Raw genomic sequence first — 16,740 nt, 5'->3', positions numbered from 1 at the left:
TCAAATAACAAGAATAATGAATTTTCATAAAATCATTTAGAACTGAAAAACAAAAATCTGACCTTTACCATTCCGAACAAACTTCGATTGTTTTTCACTTTGATTCCAACACAGTTGTATTCTATTTAAAAAAAAACTTCTGATACGGTTTCGATGATGATCACTATCCCTACTTGTTCCTTTCTTGTGGTTCGACTAAATCAAAAGGGAAAAAAAAAAACGCACTTAGGAAATCGAACACCGTCGCCCGGTTCTCTGATTCAATCGGCAAACCCAGATTATCGTTTCTTGCTCGTAATCTTGCACTGAGATTTTTCTTTCTTGCTTCCTGGATCGATTAACGTGGTGCTCTGATACCACTGTTGATAATCGAACATGCGAATCACAGGTTTGAATATAAAAGAATTGAGAATCAAAGAATAATAAACTTGCTTGTATTGAATGAAAAGTGATTACAATTGACATACATGAACCCTATGTATACTATACGAATAGATGCGATTGAACAGTTGCGTCTCCTCATGAATCGATGTGCCTCTTGCTCGAAACGCCATGTCTGTTGCTTCCTGTTTTGTTGGCACCGATCTGAAGGGGTGTGTCCCCAGGAGATGTCGTTCCATCCAATATGTAGGTTTTAATCTTTCACTTTGTCGCATCCGGTCCTCACACTTACTAACTAATCTAATTATAACATAAACTAACTATCTACTAATTACAGAACGACCCCTATATTTATATTTAGTTTAAAAACATCAATAATAATTACACTTTATAACAATATATAGTGCTGGATGTGTCACCTTACCTGCTGTTTATGATCTTAAAAATATTATAGTGGTTGTTATCATGGTTGCTTACGTACAGTGGCGAAGTATTATGGGTGCACGGGGGTGCCCCGCCCACCCCAATGTTTCGATTAGAAATGTATAAGTTTCGATTTTTCGTTCAAAAATTTTAAAATTATATAGGATCGCTCCTTCGATTATTTTTCCTAAATTGTATATTCTAAATATTTATAAACTTTGTATATAAATGATGGGTAGTTTATTAAATATGCACTTTGTTTTGTTTGGAACTATTATTATTTGACCCGACTTGAACCGAATAACCAACACGACCTGACCCAAAACATAACTATAGGAAAAAAAAAATTGGGTCCCATTACTTTACGCCCACTCGAAAATTTTGGTCAAGCTCCGCCACTGCTTACGTAATAGGTTCTAGCAGAGTTTTGACCATATTTTTCTAATCTGCTGTATTTCTTGTATAAGTTTGAAAGATGATATGAGAGGAAATGAAGAAGAGGTACCTAAACAGTGTTTAGCCAATGAGTGCGTATGTTTCCTTCAATCTGTTATAGATTTAACTTTATTTTAAGGTAATTCTGTATATATTATTCAGGGTGGAGATACAATAGGAAGTTTATTTGGCTAGGAAGGCTAGGAAGTTATCTTGATCATCCATTTAGTTAATCAAGGGCTAAGATTAAATTATGGAAATTGAAAGGAAGAAAAGAGGCGTGTGAGTTTGTTTAGGGGCATTCTAGTCAATCCAAGCCAATAGTTTCTCTCTCCTCCAATTCCCCCCCCCATTGTTTAAACGTTAATAACTCTTTCATACGACATTATTTTTTTATAAAAATTGCACAAAAAAAACGAGCGTTTTTTAATCTTTAAAACGAGTATACTATTGCTATATTTTCAAAAAAAAAATTTAAAACCCAGTTGCGTAAAACGCAATAGAAAAACCCCAGTTACGTAAAACGCAATGAAAAAAAACCTAAAAAATGACATTTTTCTAAAACGCAGTGCACCAAAAACACAAAGAAATGATTTATTTGTAAAACGCAATGGCCAGAAAACACAAAAAAATGTCTTATTTTTAAAACGCAATAGCCTAAAAACTCAAAAGACAATGTACTTTCTAAAACGCAATGGAATAAAAACACTTCAAAATGTGTTTTCCTAAAACGCAATGGACCAAAAAACACATAAAATGTGTTTTCCTAAAACGCAATAGACAAAAAACACAAAAGAAAGTGTTTTTTTTTTCTAAAACGCAATGCACTAAAAACACATAAAAATGTGTTTTTCCTAAAACGCAATAGATAAACATACAAAAGAAAATGCCTTTTTCTAAAACGCAATGGATTAAAAACACAAAAAATGTGTTTTTTCTAAAACGCAATGAAATTTTTTGCTGTGTTATAAAAATATAAAACAATGGTTGCCATAGAAAAAACAAATAATTTAAAGAAGGAAAGCGTAAAACGCAATGGAATTTTTATCATTATCTCCTAATTAATTGTATTTCTTGGCTTGGAAATACACGCCTACTAAATACCATTGGACCATGAATTATCATGGTTAAAAACATGATGAGCCAAGAAACCAATGAAAATGTCTAAGAACAGATAAGCTTACAAAAAAGCTGTGTTAGAACCTGAAGAAAGTAATCATGGAAACCAAAATGAGTTCCAACATCTTGATAATGATACAGCAACGCAGCAGATACTATTATTCACTAATATATCCATTTTTTCTCTCAAACACTAAACTATAAAAAGTTAAAACACAATTGAATGTAAAACGCAATGGATTTTTATCTCGTTCTTCTGATGCTCTTATATATTCTAGATGCTTTATTTGCTTTATTCTCAATCTTAATGGCAGCCACCAAATAATTTTCTAATTTCTCCAACTTCTTCAAACTTTTTAAACAAAACGCAATGGATTTTAATCCGATTCTTTTGTTCTTCATCAATTTGGAGATGCTCCGGCGGATGACGTAGATCTGAGAGGCATGACCTCCGCCATTAACGAGGATCCACATGTCGACGGCGGCGAACTTGTGGCCGCTGAGGAGGATCGGTTCGAAGGCTTTGTAGCGGAGAATCTCCGACTGAATGAGCTCAATCGGGACGTCATTGATCAAGGGTGGTGGTGGTTGTGGTGGTAGTTAGGGCGGCAGCAACAGTGGTGGTGGTGACGACGGTGGTGATGGTTGGGTTGGGTGTGTGGGTGACGGGAGTGAAGATAAGGTTGTGTTGGGTTGGGTGAAGAACATAGTAGTGATAATTTGTTAGTGCTTGACCAAAATACCCTTATCTCTTATTTTTCTAGTTTGCCACGTGTAAGGCTAGGATGCCTTCCTAGCCTTCCTACATTGATTATACTTCCTATTTGATCTTTACCCATATTATTCATCTTAATCTATTTTTAAGGTAATTACTATATATAATAGTTTTTTTAATCTAAGACACTAGTCAAATCTCGGTTGACTTTATTTCACAACCTGAAGCACGTGCGTATTTTTGTATATGCAATTTGAAGCAGTAGACACAGTTCAGGGGCAGGGGCTGATCGAAGCCCTTTGATACAGTCAAATATTCATCTCAATATCTGGCGCTTGAGCTTTCTCATCAATGGTTGCAGCAAATATCCCAACCTCCGTACTTACAATCATCCTCATCACATACTCTGTTTTGCAACCTCTTTTATCGCTGATGATTCATACCCATCTCCATTTATATCCCCACTCACACCTTGCGAACTAAACCATGGCAAGAACGGTTCACTTGCTAACAATTCAGAGATAATATGCCCACACACACTGGTACCCATGTGGATGCTCCAGGACCCGTGTATGATCACTATTATGAAGCCGGTTTGATGTTGATACGCTTGATCTTCGTCTTCTTAATGGTGCGTACAACCTGTTTCATAAAATGCCTCTATGAAACTTTGATCTTTTGTTAGTTGTTTTTTTAACCTTAAAAATAGTACATGTCCAAATTATTTTTGTAGTATAACTAGATTCAGTGCTACAAAATTTGTTTAGATCTTACAATCAAAAGACTAATGGTTCTGCTGGACAACGCGAATGAATTGGTCTCATGGGACATATGGAAGAACATTTGATTCAGTTAAAATATTGGTCAGTTCCAGAGGTAATTATGCTTTAAATTCTGAGCAAAAAGGCAAGTTGCCTACTTCACATTGATATCTATTGTCCGCTTTTTTGGAAAAAGAATCATATGACCACATAGATTAGAAAATTTTAAAAATAAAGATTTGAAGCAAAGATCGAGATCCAGATGGGCGATGGAGGGCGACGATAACACGGCGTTTTCTCATGGTATGATAAATAAAAGGAAATCGAGCAACGCTATTCTGGGCATCATGATTGGAGACGAATGGGTTACTAAACCAAAATTGATAAAGAAAGAAGTGTTTTGCACTTTTGCTTCTTCAGAAATCTGTTTCGGGAAGATATGAGTATTCGGCCGGATCTCGAATGTTATTTTCAAAAAAGGGTCTCTAGTTCGGATGCTGAGATGTTGGTTATGGCTTTTTCTAAAGAAGAAATAAAGAGTTCGGTTTTTGAATGTGGCAATGACCGGGCCCCGGGTCCGGACGGTTTTAATATTAGATTTCTAAAGCGGTTTTGGAATTTCTTTGAAGAAGACTTTTCTGAAATCTTTCAGAATTTTTTTATAAATGGGGATATAAATAGTGGGTGTAGTTCTTCCTTTATAGCGCTTGTGCCAAAGGTTATTGATCCGAATGGTCTCAATGACTATAGGCCGATCAATTTAGTGGCTCTGATAAATAAAGTGATATCCAAAGTCCTCGCTAATCGTTTAAAGAAGGTCCTTAATATGATTATTTCCCCGAATCAATCCGCGTTCATTAAAGATAGGTATATTTTGGATGGCCCTCTGGTTCTTAATGAAATTATGACGTGATTGTCGTGGGTCACGCAAATTTAATCCCCAAACAACTATAGATAGTGGTAGTAGGGTATCGAACTCAGGGAGTATGTGGAAGATGTGTCGATTATATAGCTTTGTACTTAAACTAATATTAGACTAAATTGCAGAAATTAAAATTCAAAAGTTTGGATTGTTGATTTAGAAAACTAAAATTAAAAACTGATTCAAATCAAAGTTGGTTGTAAAACAAATTAGGAGAGAACAATGATCACCTTAGGTTTCAGTTTCTTTCAACAATTGTGTGAAATTCCACTAGAAAGAGTTACATAGACATAACTCGTGTATAGATGATTGAAGTGATAAAAGGGAACAAAGTACTCGGATTATATAAACGCGAGGTTGTTTCCCGATGACCAATTAATCAATAACCAACCCTAACCCTTCCCGTAATATCTCGATTGCCAACGGCACCAAGAACGTACGATTAAGACTAGAAATTGCAATATTGATTAACAAACTACAAACAATCAAACACACACCATGACATTCAAGCAACGCAAGATATCATTCTAGAAATGCAGAAATTAAACACACAAAAGTTCAAGAAACATTCACCTAAGATGATCACCGAAGAGTTTAGCCGGACATGGCTCGGTGAATCATCATCATAATCAAACTATTGTTCATACAAATCAAGAAAACAAACCGAATGATTGAAATTGTTCAAAGCCAAACAAGTGCAGCCAAAATCGCCCACAATGATGTCTAGAACCGTCCAATGATGAAAGATACTCAAAAGACACTAAAAAACTGATTATATGATGGCAGTTACACTTTGGGATCGCAGCTTCCACCGTAAATTACGGCTCCATCGTAATTTACGGTGGACATAATTCCTTTACGGCCTGAATAGCCTGTGTTACGGTGGAGGAGAAAGTGAAAACCAGGTCCACCGTAAATTACGGCAGGACCGTAATTTACGGTGGTCAGCTGCCCTGTCTTCTTTGTTGTTTCTTTTGTTCCACGCTCGACCCGTTCTTCACCAAAGCCTCCAAATCTGCGTTTACTCCATCCTTTAGCTCCTAAACTGCACCTGAAACATAAGCACCGTAGTTATCTAATTCAAGATAATTACACGATTTAGTGGAGGATTATTTTGTCTTTTAACATGCTTAAGGGTCGTCCAAAGGACCACCCGTCACATCCCCACACTTAACCGTTGCTTGTCCCAAGCAACTCATCCAATGATTTTAAAACAAGTGATCAAGTCAAGCCAAGCAAAGCATGCAATCTCTTTACCAACCCCTTTTTAACACCCAAGCAATGCACCCCTCTCAAATTCTCTCCTCTCGGCTACAAGTGAAAACTAGCAAAGATAAGCTAGACACACACTAGGCAAACGGGTGGTTGTACAATCATAAGCTTGTACCTAAATCGATAATTCTCCTACAATGGGTCAAACATGAATGCAAATCAAAGGGACTTCAAGGTTGTAACGTGGCTAGGTGTATAGGTAGGAAATGGAATATATATGAAGTAGCGAAAATTCGACCAGGTCTTTTTATTACAAACAAAAACAAACTAACAAAACAACGCACTACTATATACAAGACAATTAAGCCCCCCTTTTTTTTTCTTTTCATTGCTTTTCTCTCTTTTTTTCTGATTTTTTTTTTTTTGCAACGATACGATAACGCATTAACCATAACTACTTCAAACTAACAAAACTACTAATACTATCATTAACACTATCCGACCGGGTCCAATTTGGGTAAATTTTAAGGAAGTAGCTAGGGGAAACAAATGAAAAGCTTCAAAGGCACAAAATGGGCAACTAAATGTCCAAACCCCCGCCCCTCTCACTACCATGCTCATATATATACTTATGAGGTCCAACCCCCCAAGTCCCACACTCGCTCACACCATCGACGAGGCTACCTAATGCCCTTATCCTTTCTACATTCATGTTTAACTAAGGATTCAAATCGTATTCAAGCACAAGTTCTAATGCACCCCCACCCGTAGCCACTCTCATCAAAGACAATTATTTATGTACAAGTGTGGCTACAACTCTCACCAAGAACGAAAAAGGTATCAAGGGTTGCCGGTGCATCAACTTGGGGTTAAGTTAGGGCGTTCAAAATCTCACATCATTTCGCTTGGCTCAAAATTTTTCAAAAACCTCAAAATTCCCCCCCCCCCCATCCCCACACTTGGGATACATTGACCCCAATGTATGGTTTTGGGAGGCTTTGATCACTAAACTCAATCACCATCAACAAAAGCTTGTTTTCTCAAACCCCAAATTTCTTTTTGTATTTTTCTTTTTATATTTTTTTTATGTTTTCCTTTTTTTTTAACACGACACCACCAACAAACACCAACCCAACAATCAACCACATAATCAAACACCACCCATCCTCCCTACCATAACCAACATAAACCAACAAATATGTACAAACTATACACAAGAGAGAATACCACCTGATTAATAGTAGCGCGGTCCCGGAGGTCCAAAGATGGATGACATCATATCATTCCACTCTCCAAATCCGAATGCGCCGCTGCTACTCCCCTCTTGTTGTTGTGGTCCCTCCTGTTGCCTTGGGTCAAGCCATTGAGAATGGTGAAGTGGTGGAGTCGGATATGAAATGCTACCATCATAAGGCGGCAACGAGGCATAGTCCACATGTTGTGGATCTTCAACAACCGGCCTTCCGGCATGCCAATCCGCATGCATCCGCCTCATTTGATCATCATGATATCTATTATTAGCATCCACCTCTCGAGAGTATGCGTGGGTACGGTTCCATGACTCATTGCGATCGAAGCTATGTTTTAACGACCGCTCTATGCTTGCACTATTCCTCGTGTTTTGATCATACAACGTCCTCTCCGGCCCCGACCATGTATCAAAAATAGATGCCGGCGGACGTTGACTTTCGATCACCTCTTGCATTGAACCACTATAAGCCCACCCCGGCTCATAAGGTTGTTGCGCATAGTCGTAGAACATACCACCTTGACCTCCACCAAAACCCCCTAAACCAACATTTGCACCACCATGCGGCTCGTCCGCATAATCCTCGTCCCCGCTCGGAACCATTTCTACATCACTCTCCGGCTCATCCGGCTCTCCCGGTAACAACTCTCTTGCATTCAACTTTAATGCCCTCCACCTTTGACCTTCAGATTTCAGCTTATGATAACGTTCCGACTGAGTATACGTCCAAACATTCCCCAACCTATCCAATGTAAACGGCTGGTGCCTTTTTGTCAAACCTCGGTCTTCGGATGTTAGCGCTTTCTGTTGTTTCATCAAACCCGTAATTATGCGACAGTACAGGACGATGTCTCTTCCATATTTGTTCCGGCATATCCATAAGTGGTGCATGATAAGGTAGCGTATCGGGAAGCGTGGGGACCCATGCATCAACGAATAAAGAACGGGTATCTCTGGATACCTCACCTGTTCTTTGTCTCCCCTTCTTGGAATGACATTGAGAAGGCAGATTGTATGCAGCAATTTAGCTTCAATCTTCAAGTTCTTCCGGTATAGAATACCACTGTATCTACCGGGCAAAAACAATGCTGCCAACATGTCGTTCCACCTAACATGCTTTTCTGGTTTAAGCAATAAGTCATCAAGTGTGGGCACCATGTATTCCCTAGATGGAAGACTGTCATACTTTCCAAGCTTCTTCAGTGTATCATACGACATCTCCACCGGTACCCCATGTACCATCCCGATCAACTTCATTTGTGATGGCTTGTTGAAATTGTGACATTTTAGCGTTGCCATCCACTCTTGTATCTCCGTCATGAACAGATTACTCTTGTCTTTGTCGAAGCATTTAAGCGCCCCCTCCCAACCTAAAGCGCGAAACTTAGCAAACACCCCGAACTGACCAAATTGGGGCTCATCAACTTCTTTCTCACAAATAAACGCGGCTGCCTTGTTTTTCAACTTGTTCATGCAATCATTGTAAAGTGTTGGCTGCCAAATCTCGGGTTGATCATCCAAAGACCCCGAGTTCCATACCGGCTTTTCACTCGGGTTTAACGCCATCTCTTCTTCTTCTTCACTTTCGCTTTCACTAACCCTACCCAGATATTGCCTCTTCTTTGATGGTTGCTCCTTTTGTTTTCCCTTGCCTTTTGATGAAGATGAGCTTGATCCCGCTTGTTCCTTTGTCTTTGCCATTTCCTACACACATGAAACAGGCAACAAAACAAACAACAAATTAAACCCTCTCTTCAAAATCATCCCCACACTTGCTTGTTATCATGGTTGTAGATGTTAGTGAACCAAAAGTGTATCAAGAATTTTTCAAAAATTGGGCATGATGTCTCTACAATGTAGAACATCCCAAAAGTTCACTACTTTAACCACATATCCTACATCTACAACCACAAACCACGTTCAATAGTCAATTTCATAATCATCTCTTAACAACAAGCAAGTGGGCAAGAGCAAATAACCTAAACCACCTTACTTTTCACAATGTATCACCACAATATAACAAAATAAGCGTTCATACCTTGTTTCAAGATGGAAGAGTGCTTGTGAAACCAAAAATCCTAAAACCCCCAAATTATCTCAAACTAGGGTTTCGAATTCGGACCCCAAAATTTCGTTTTCTCTGAAATCTCTCCTCACAATCACAAAGCTTGTGAAAAATTAGTCAAGTTAGACCAAAATTCCACTTGATTTGGACAGAAATTGAAGGAATTAGGAAAGATTGAAGGTGGAAGAACTATGGAGGTTTGTGGGTCTAGAGAGAAGAAAGAGATGATGTAAAGTGAAAGAGAATGGGTGGATGGGGGAGTATTCACGTGACCAGGTTTGTTTTAATTTCTTTTTTTTTATTGATTGCGGAACCCCTACCGACGGACTTAAATTTTCTGCGTACCGTAATTTACGGTCTCACTGTAAATTACGGTGAGACCTGAACGTCAATAATTTCACCGTAACACAGTAGAGTTGTACCGTAAAACCCAAACAATTCCAACCACCACCGTAAATTACGGCATTACCGTAATTTACGGTAATCACTGATCCTCAATTCTTCACCGTAACTCAGGAGACTTTCACCGTAAAACCCAACCCATTTGAACAACCACCGTAAATTACGGCAACACCGTAATTTACGGTGAACGCTGGGCATCTTTCCTTTGTCAAAAATTGAGGTTTTATATGACAAATTTTTAGATTTTTTTAAGTTTTCCGATTTTTTTATGTTTTTTAATTTTTTCAAAAACTTGTAAAAATGACCTACCCCCCTCAAAAATCCCGTGTTGTCCTCAACACAATGTAAGAGCAATTCGTGACCCGAACATCCCCACACTTGTTTCGAACACGGACTTCGAGGAACTATGGCAATTGTGCAAATATACAAACAAAACAAAACAACACTACTATGTACACTACCACCAAACCTGGGCCTCTCATGGTTGTTCCTCCTCGACCGGGCGTAAGATGTAGCCCGCTTTGTCAAGCTCCAAGTTGTTGATGTCATTTCCTTCCAAATACGGCTTCAAGCGGTGACCGTTCACCGTTTGTTGTTTCAACGTTTGCTCATCTTGGATGTCCACATCACCAAATCGCCCAACTCTTCGAATAACATACGGACCCATCCATTTGCTTTTAAGCTTGCCCGCGAACATCTTCAATCGGGAGTTGTACAACCAAACTTTCTGCCCCACTTCGAACGTTTTCTTGCGCAATTTCGCATCATGTACTTTCTTTAGCTTATCCTTCTAAGCCGATGCACATTCGTACGCCTCATCTCGAATCTCTTCTATCTCGCTCAATTGCAACTTCCTCAACTTACCCGCCTCATCGTAATCCGCGTTGACTGTCTTGATCGCCCAATGCGCCCGATGCGCCAACTCCATTGGCAAGTGACAACCCTTACCATACACCATCCGGTAAGGTGTTGTGCCAATCGGAGTCTTGTAGGCCGTACGGTACGCCCACAAAGCATCATCCAACTTGCTCGACCAATCCTTTCTATCCGTTCTTACCGTCTTCATGAGGATCTCCTTGATTTGACGGTTGGACACTTCGACTTGTCCACTCGTTTGCGGATGGTAAGGTGTGGCGACTCGGTGGTTCACGCTATACCTCTTCAATAATTTTCCGAAATTGAAGTTCTTGAAATGTGAACCACCATCACTGATAATAACCCGCGGGATTCCAAAGCGAGAGAAGATGTTGGATTGAACAAATTTACAAACAACCGAATGGTCATTTGTCCGTGTTGCAATAGCCTCAATCCACTTCGAGACATAATCCACAGCCACAAGAATATAAAGAAAGCCATTCGAATTCGGAAACGGACCCATAAAATCTATTCCCCATACATCAAATATCTCTACAACCAAGATTGGTTGTAGTGGCATCTCATCCCTCTTCGATATGCTACCCATCTTTTGGCAATTTACACAATTCCGGGCGAACTCAATTGCATCCTTAAAGATAGTGGGCCAATAAAACCCACAAGAAAGTACCCGATAGCCGGTTTTATGCCCACTAAAATGACCCCCGCAAGCGGACGAATGAGCATGAGTTAAGATTTCTAACACTTCCGTCTCGGGCACACACCTCCGTATAACTTGATCCGGTCCGATCTTGAAGAGATCCGGCTCATCCCAAATGTATTGCCTCACTTGAACCATAAATTGTTGACGACGCTTTTTGGTCCAATGAGTTGGAATGGCACCCGTGGCTAAATAGTTGACGTAATGAGCGTACCACGGTGCAACGAAAGTGGAAACGGCTAAGAGTTGCTCATCGGGGAAACTTTCATTGATTTCACTTACATCGTCGATCCCTTCTACCGGAATCCGAGACAAATGATCCGCTACTACATTCTCGCTTCCCTTCTTATCTCGGATCTCTAGATCAAACTCTTGTAATAATAAGACCCATCGAATCAATCGCGGCTTCGCATCCTTTTTCTCCAACAAATACCGAACTGCACTATGATCCGAATAAACCACTACCTTGCTTCCCCAAATGTACGAGCGAAACTTATCCAAAGCATACACCACCGCTAGTAATTCCTTCTCGGTTGTGGTGTAGTTAAGTTGCGCTTCGGATAAAGTTTTGCTTGCATAGTAAATAACCACCGGTTTCTTGTCAACCCGTTGACCCAAAACTGCACCAATAGTGGTGTCGCTTGCATCACACATTATCTCGAACGGCTTTGACCAATCAGGTGGTTGCAAGATAGGCGCCTTGACCAAGTGTTCCTTCAAAACAGTGAAAGCTTGCATACATTTGTTAGTAAAATCAAACGGGACATCTTTTAATAACAAATTGCATAAGGGTTTGGTGATAACACTAAAACCCTTAATGAAACGTCGATAAAAACCCGCGTGTCCCAAGAATGACCTTACACCCTTAACATTTTTAGGAGGTGGCAAAGATGATATTACCCGTATCTTTGCCTTATCCACCTCCATCCCCCTTTCCGAAATCACGTGTCCCAACACAATGCCCTCTTGCACCATGAAATGACTTTTCTCCCAACTTAGCACTAAATTTTTCTCAACGCACCTTTTCAAAACCTTTTGCAATTCGTTGAGACAAGCATCAAAAGTAGTGCCAAAAATGGAGAAATCATCCATAAATACTTCGAGCGACTCTCCAACCATGTCCGAGAAAATACTCATCATACATCGTTGGAACGTTGCCGGAGCATTACACAAGCCAAATGGCATTCGCCTAAACGCAAAGGTGCCATATGGACATGTGAAGGTGGTCTTGTGTTGGTCATCCGGGTGTATGGCAATTTGATTATAACCCGAATACCCATCTAAGAAGCAATAATATTTTTGACCCGACAATTTTTCAATAATTTGGTCAATGAAAGGTAGCGGGAAATGGTCCTTAGAAGTGGCGGCATTCAGTTTTCGGTAGTCAATACACACCCGCCACCCGGTAACCGGTCGGGTGGCAATTTGTTCACCACTTTCATCCTTGACTACTTGAATGCCGGCCTTCTTAGGCACAACTTAGGTGGGACTCACCCAAGCGCTATCCGAAATCGGATAGATGATTCCCGCATCCAACCATTTAATTACCTCTTTTTTTACTACCTCCCTTAGGTTCGGGTTCAACCGCCTTTGAGCTTCTCGTGTCGGTTTGGCATCTTCGGTTGTGATAATTTTATGCATGACGATGGATGGACTAATTCCTTTGAGGTCGGCAATCGTCCATCCAATAGCTCCCTTGTTCGCTTTTAACACCTCCATCAACGCTTGCTCTTGTGCCAACTCCAAATTAGAGGCAATAATGACCGGTAAAGTGTCATTATCCCCTAAAAATACATACTTCAAATGGCTAGGCAAGTCCTTGAGCTCTAACTTTGGTGGTTCTTCCAATGATGGTTTTGTACCCGAATCGATTTCCACCGGTAGACCCTCGAATTGGTGGGTCCATGGTGGTCTACCTTCTTTCATTGCCATAGCATCTTGTGCTTCCTCTTCAACCCGTAGTGCATAAGCATGTACCTGTTTAGAAAAGTCACACAGGCAAATATCCAAACCATCCTCCTCATACTCATGCGGGTTGCATCCATCTACTATGTCTGCCATGAAACACTCATCAACACCGTTAGCATTAGAATTGTTAGTAAAAACATTCAAACGCATTTTTCGATTTCCAAACGCCATATCAACTGTACCAAATCTACAATCAATAATAGCATGTGCGGTGCTTAAAAATGGCCGACCCAAAATTATATTTTGTTGTTGTTTAGGGTCCGCCGATGAGTAATCCAAAACTAAGAAGTCCACCGGGTAATAAAACTCATCAATTTTTACAATAACATTTTGAACCATACCCCGAGGCAACTTATGAGACAAATCGGCCAAAACAACCGTCGTCTCCACCCTTGCTAATGGACCAAAGTCATATTGGTCGTATAAGCCCCCCGGTAAAATGCTAACTCCGGCTCCGAGATCTAGCAACGCCTTAGCCATTTGAAAATTACCAACTTGCACATTAATCAATGGCGTGCCCGGATCTTGGAGCTTAGGAGGAAGCTCTCCATTCAACACCGCACTTACTTGCCCGGTCAAATCCACCCGCTTAGGCACTTTCTTCTTGTTTTGCCTTTTTTGTGTACATAATTCTTTTAAGAATTTTGCATAAGCGGGGACTTGTTTTATTGCATCGAGGAGTGGGAGATTTATTTTTACTTGTTTGAACATATCCCACATCTCCTCTTTTTGAGGACCTCTCGACACAATAAAATTTTTCTTTCCCGGGTCAAGTAGGGCCGATGGAAATGGAACTTGACTCGGTTCACCCTCAACTTTTTCATTCTTTTCACTTTCACCCAAACCCGGTTTTTTAACAATTGTTTCTTTTGGTTTAACCGGTGAAAGTTCATCATCACTTTCAATTCCCGTGATATCCTCAACCACCCCCTCAACCAATTCGGATGACAAATTGGCTTTAAATTCTTTCCCACTTCTTAAAACACTAACATGATTAATATTAACATTACCTCGTGACGAACCATGTGAAGGGTTTACCTTAGTGTCGCTTGGAAGTTGACCCTTTCCTTTCTTCAATTCCGCCACATCGGTTGCAAATTGACCCATTTGGGTTGTTAGTGATTGGGTGCTTTTATCACGAACCTCATCTTTTTGCATTCGCACTTCGTCTAGTTGGTTCCGTTTTTGCATCTCCATTTGCATGCTCTTTAGCATCTCCATCACCTCGTTTCCACCCGAAGACCCCCCTTGCTCTTGACCCGTTTGGTATTGCTTTTGATAACCTTGGTTATTTCCGCCTCGATATCCACCTTGGTTATTGTAAGATGGCCGTGAACCAAAATTACCTTGGCTACCTTGAAAATTTGGGTTCGCTTGATTCGAAGGGTTCCCATATCTAAAGTTCGGATGATTCCTCAATCCGGGATGGTAGGTATTAGAATTCATGTTGTTGTAGTTCCTACCACCTCCTCCTTGACCTTGACCTTGAACCGCATGGACTTCCTCGTATTGCCCGTCCAACATCCCTTGGCAATTTTCAGCCGCATGACCTATTTCATTACACAAAGCACAAACATTATATATTTGGTTAGTGGTTTGAACATTACCATCATCTATGGCGTGCACTTGCGGTCGGGTGGTGGTCGGTCGGGCTCTTCTTGAGGCTTGAGCTTTCCTCTTTGATGTAGTTGCCATGCTTTCCAAGAACTCCTAATCTTCATTCTCATAGTTTGTTCCAAAAGTCCCACCGGTAATGGACATCAAATCGCGAGCATCTTCGGCACTCAACCCCTCGTGAAAAGCATTCATTAACTCCCACAATTCGATTCCATGGTGAGGGCAATTCTTTATCATCATATTGAATCGTTCGAACGCTTCATGGAACATCTCACCATGTTGTTGTTGGAAGCTCCTCAACCCCTTTCTAGCATCATTGGTCTTTTGGGCGGTATAGAATTCGTCTAAGAAAGTTTGTTGCATTTCCCCCCCAAGTGTAAATAGATGCCGAAGGCAAAGTGTAGAACCACTTCTTTGCCTTATCCTCCAAAGAAAACTGAAATAAGACCAACTTGACTTCATCGGCCGAAAAACCTTGACTCCCAAAAGTGTTGCAAATTGAGTCATAGGCCTCTAAATGGAAATACGGCTCCTCCGTTGCTAACCCTTTGTACTTCGGTAAACTTTGCAACAAATTTGTTCTTACTTCAAAAGTTCTCCCTTGGTTGTTGTGAGGGATAACCACCGGCGAAGGGTTTTGAGTAATGATTGGCCTGAAATGTGCCTCTATTCCCCTTGCTTGTTCCCTAAGATGCCTTCTTGGAACACCCAATCGACCCCTTGGACGAATAGGACCCATTGGTCTTGGTATAGGCCCTTGTGGTGCAATTGGTTGTTGGGGCATCGGTGGGTATTGGATCGGCCTTTGAAATTGTGGGTGTACATGTTGTGGCCGAACTTGTTGCAATGGAATAGGTTGTTGTATTGGTGGCCCTTGTGGTCTTGGCCGAATGTGTTGTGGTATAATTTGTTGTTGTGGCATTCCACCAACACTTGCCATCCCTTGAGATTGACTTTGCAAATACCCAAGCTCCCCTTGATCACCATAACCTCCATAATCGTACCCATCATCTTCATAACCCTCATAATCTTCAAATCCCTCATCATAACCATCTCCTTGAATTCCCGAGGTCTGCCCAAATGGGATGGTCGAATACTGAAAGCCCGATTGTTGTTGTTGTGGTCTAAAAGATGAAGTAGTATGCACGATAGTTGAATTGGGTGCAATTGTGAAGGTGGATGATGATTGACCTGTAGTTGGGGGAAAGAAGTGTGATAATGGTGGGATTGTGGTGGATGGATCGTAGGTGATGGTAGGCTCAGTTTGAGTGGTGATTGGTTGGGTGACATTGGATGGTGTAAATTCAGCAGTGGTATTAGGTAATGTGGTGTTTGGTGATGGTTGGGTGGAAGTAGGTATAAAGGATGAAGTTGTTTGACTGGTTGTAGGTGGAATCTGAGAATCAGCCATGATGTTTCTCGGTGTAATGGGTGAAGTGGGTGAACCAATGATTTTGTTTTCTCGCACTAAAACTCGGTTTTGTCTTAGCGTTCTTTCAATTTCCGGATCAAACGATAGCGGTGATGACCTGTGAGAGCCTCTAGTATGCATACACCTAAAGTACCTGCACACTAAACACAACCAACGTAAACCCGAAAATAACAAACAAAACTATTAAACTAACACACGTTGCGCACTACTCCCCGGCAACGGCGCCAAAATTTGACGTGATTGTCGTGGGTCACGCAAATTTAATCCCCAAACAACTATAGATAGTGGTAGTAGGGTATCGAACTCAGGGAGTATGTGGAAGATGTGTCGATTATATAGCTTTGTACTTAAACTAATATTAGACTAAATTGCAGAAATTAAAATTCAAAAGTTTGGATTGTTGATTTAGAAAACTAAAATTAAAAACTGATTCAAATCAAAGTTGGTTGTAAAACAAATTAGGAGA

The 16,740-nt window shown here is 40.5% G+C and overlaps 1 non-coding gene across 1 annotated transcript; it reads left to right on the top strand.

Annotated features, from left to right (window-relative positions):
• The first annotated feature begins 15,050 nt into the window (after positions 1 to 15,050).
• Positions 15,051 to 15,156, top strand: LOC118486075. Its single transcript, XR_004877931.1, has one exon. It is a non-coding gene; the product is annotated as a small nucleolar RNA R71 (small nucleolar RNA).
• The last annotated feature ends 1,584 nt before the right edge of the window (positions 15,157 to 16,740 follow it).

This window comes from Helianthus annuus, chromosome 13 (assembly GCF_002127325.2).
Source record: "Helianthus annuus cultivar XRQ/B chromosome 13, HanXRQr2.0-SUNRISE, whole genome shotgun sequence".
In the NCBI taxonomy this organism is placed as follows: domain Eukaryota; kingdom Viridiplantae; phylum Streptophyta; class Magnoliopsida; order Asterales; family Asteraceae; genus Helianthus; species Helianthus annuus.
The sequence above is the reverse complement of the archived record's forward strand: the minus strand, read 5'-3'. Positions and strand labels throughout refer to the sequence as shown.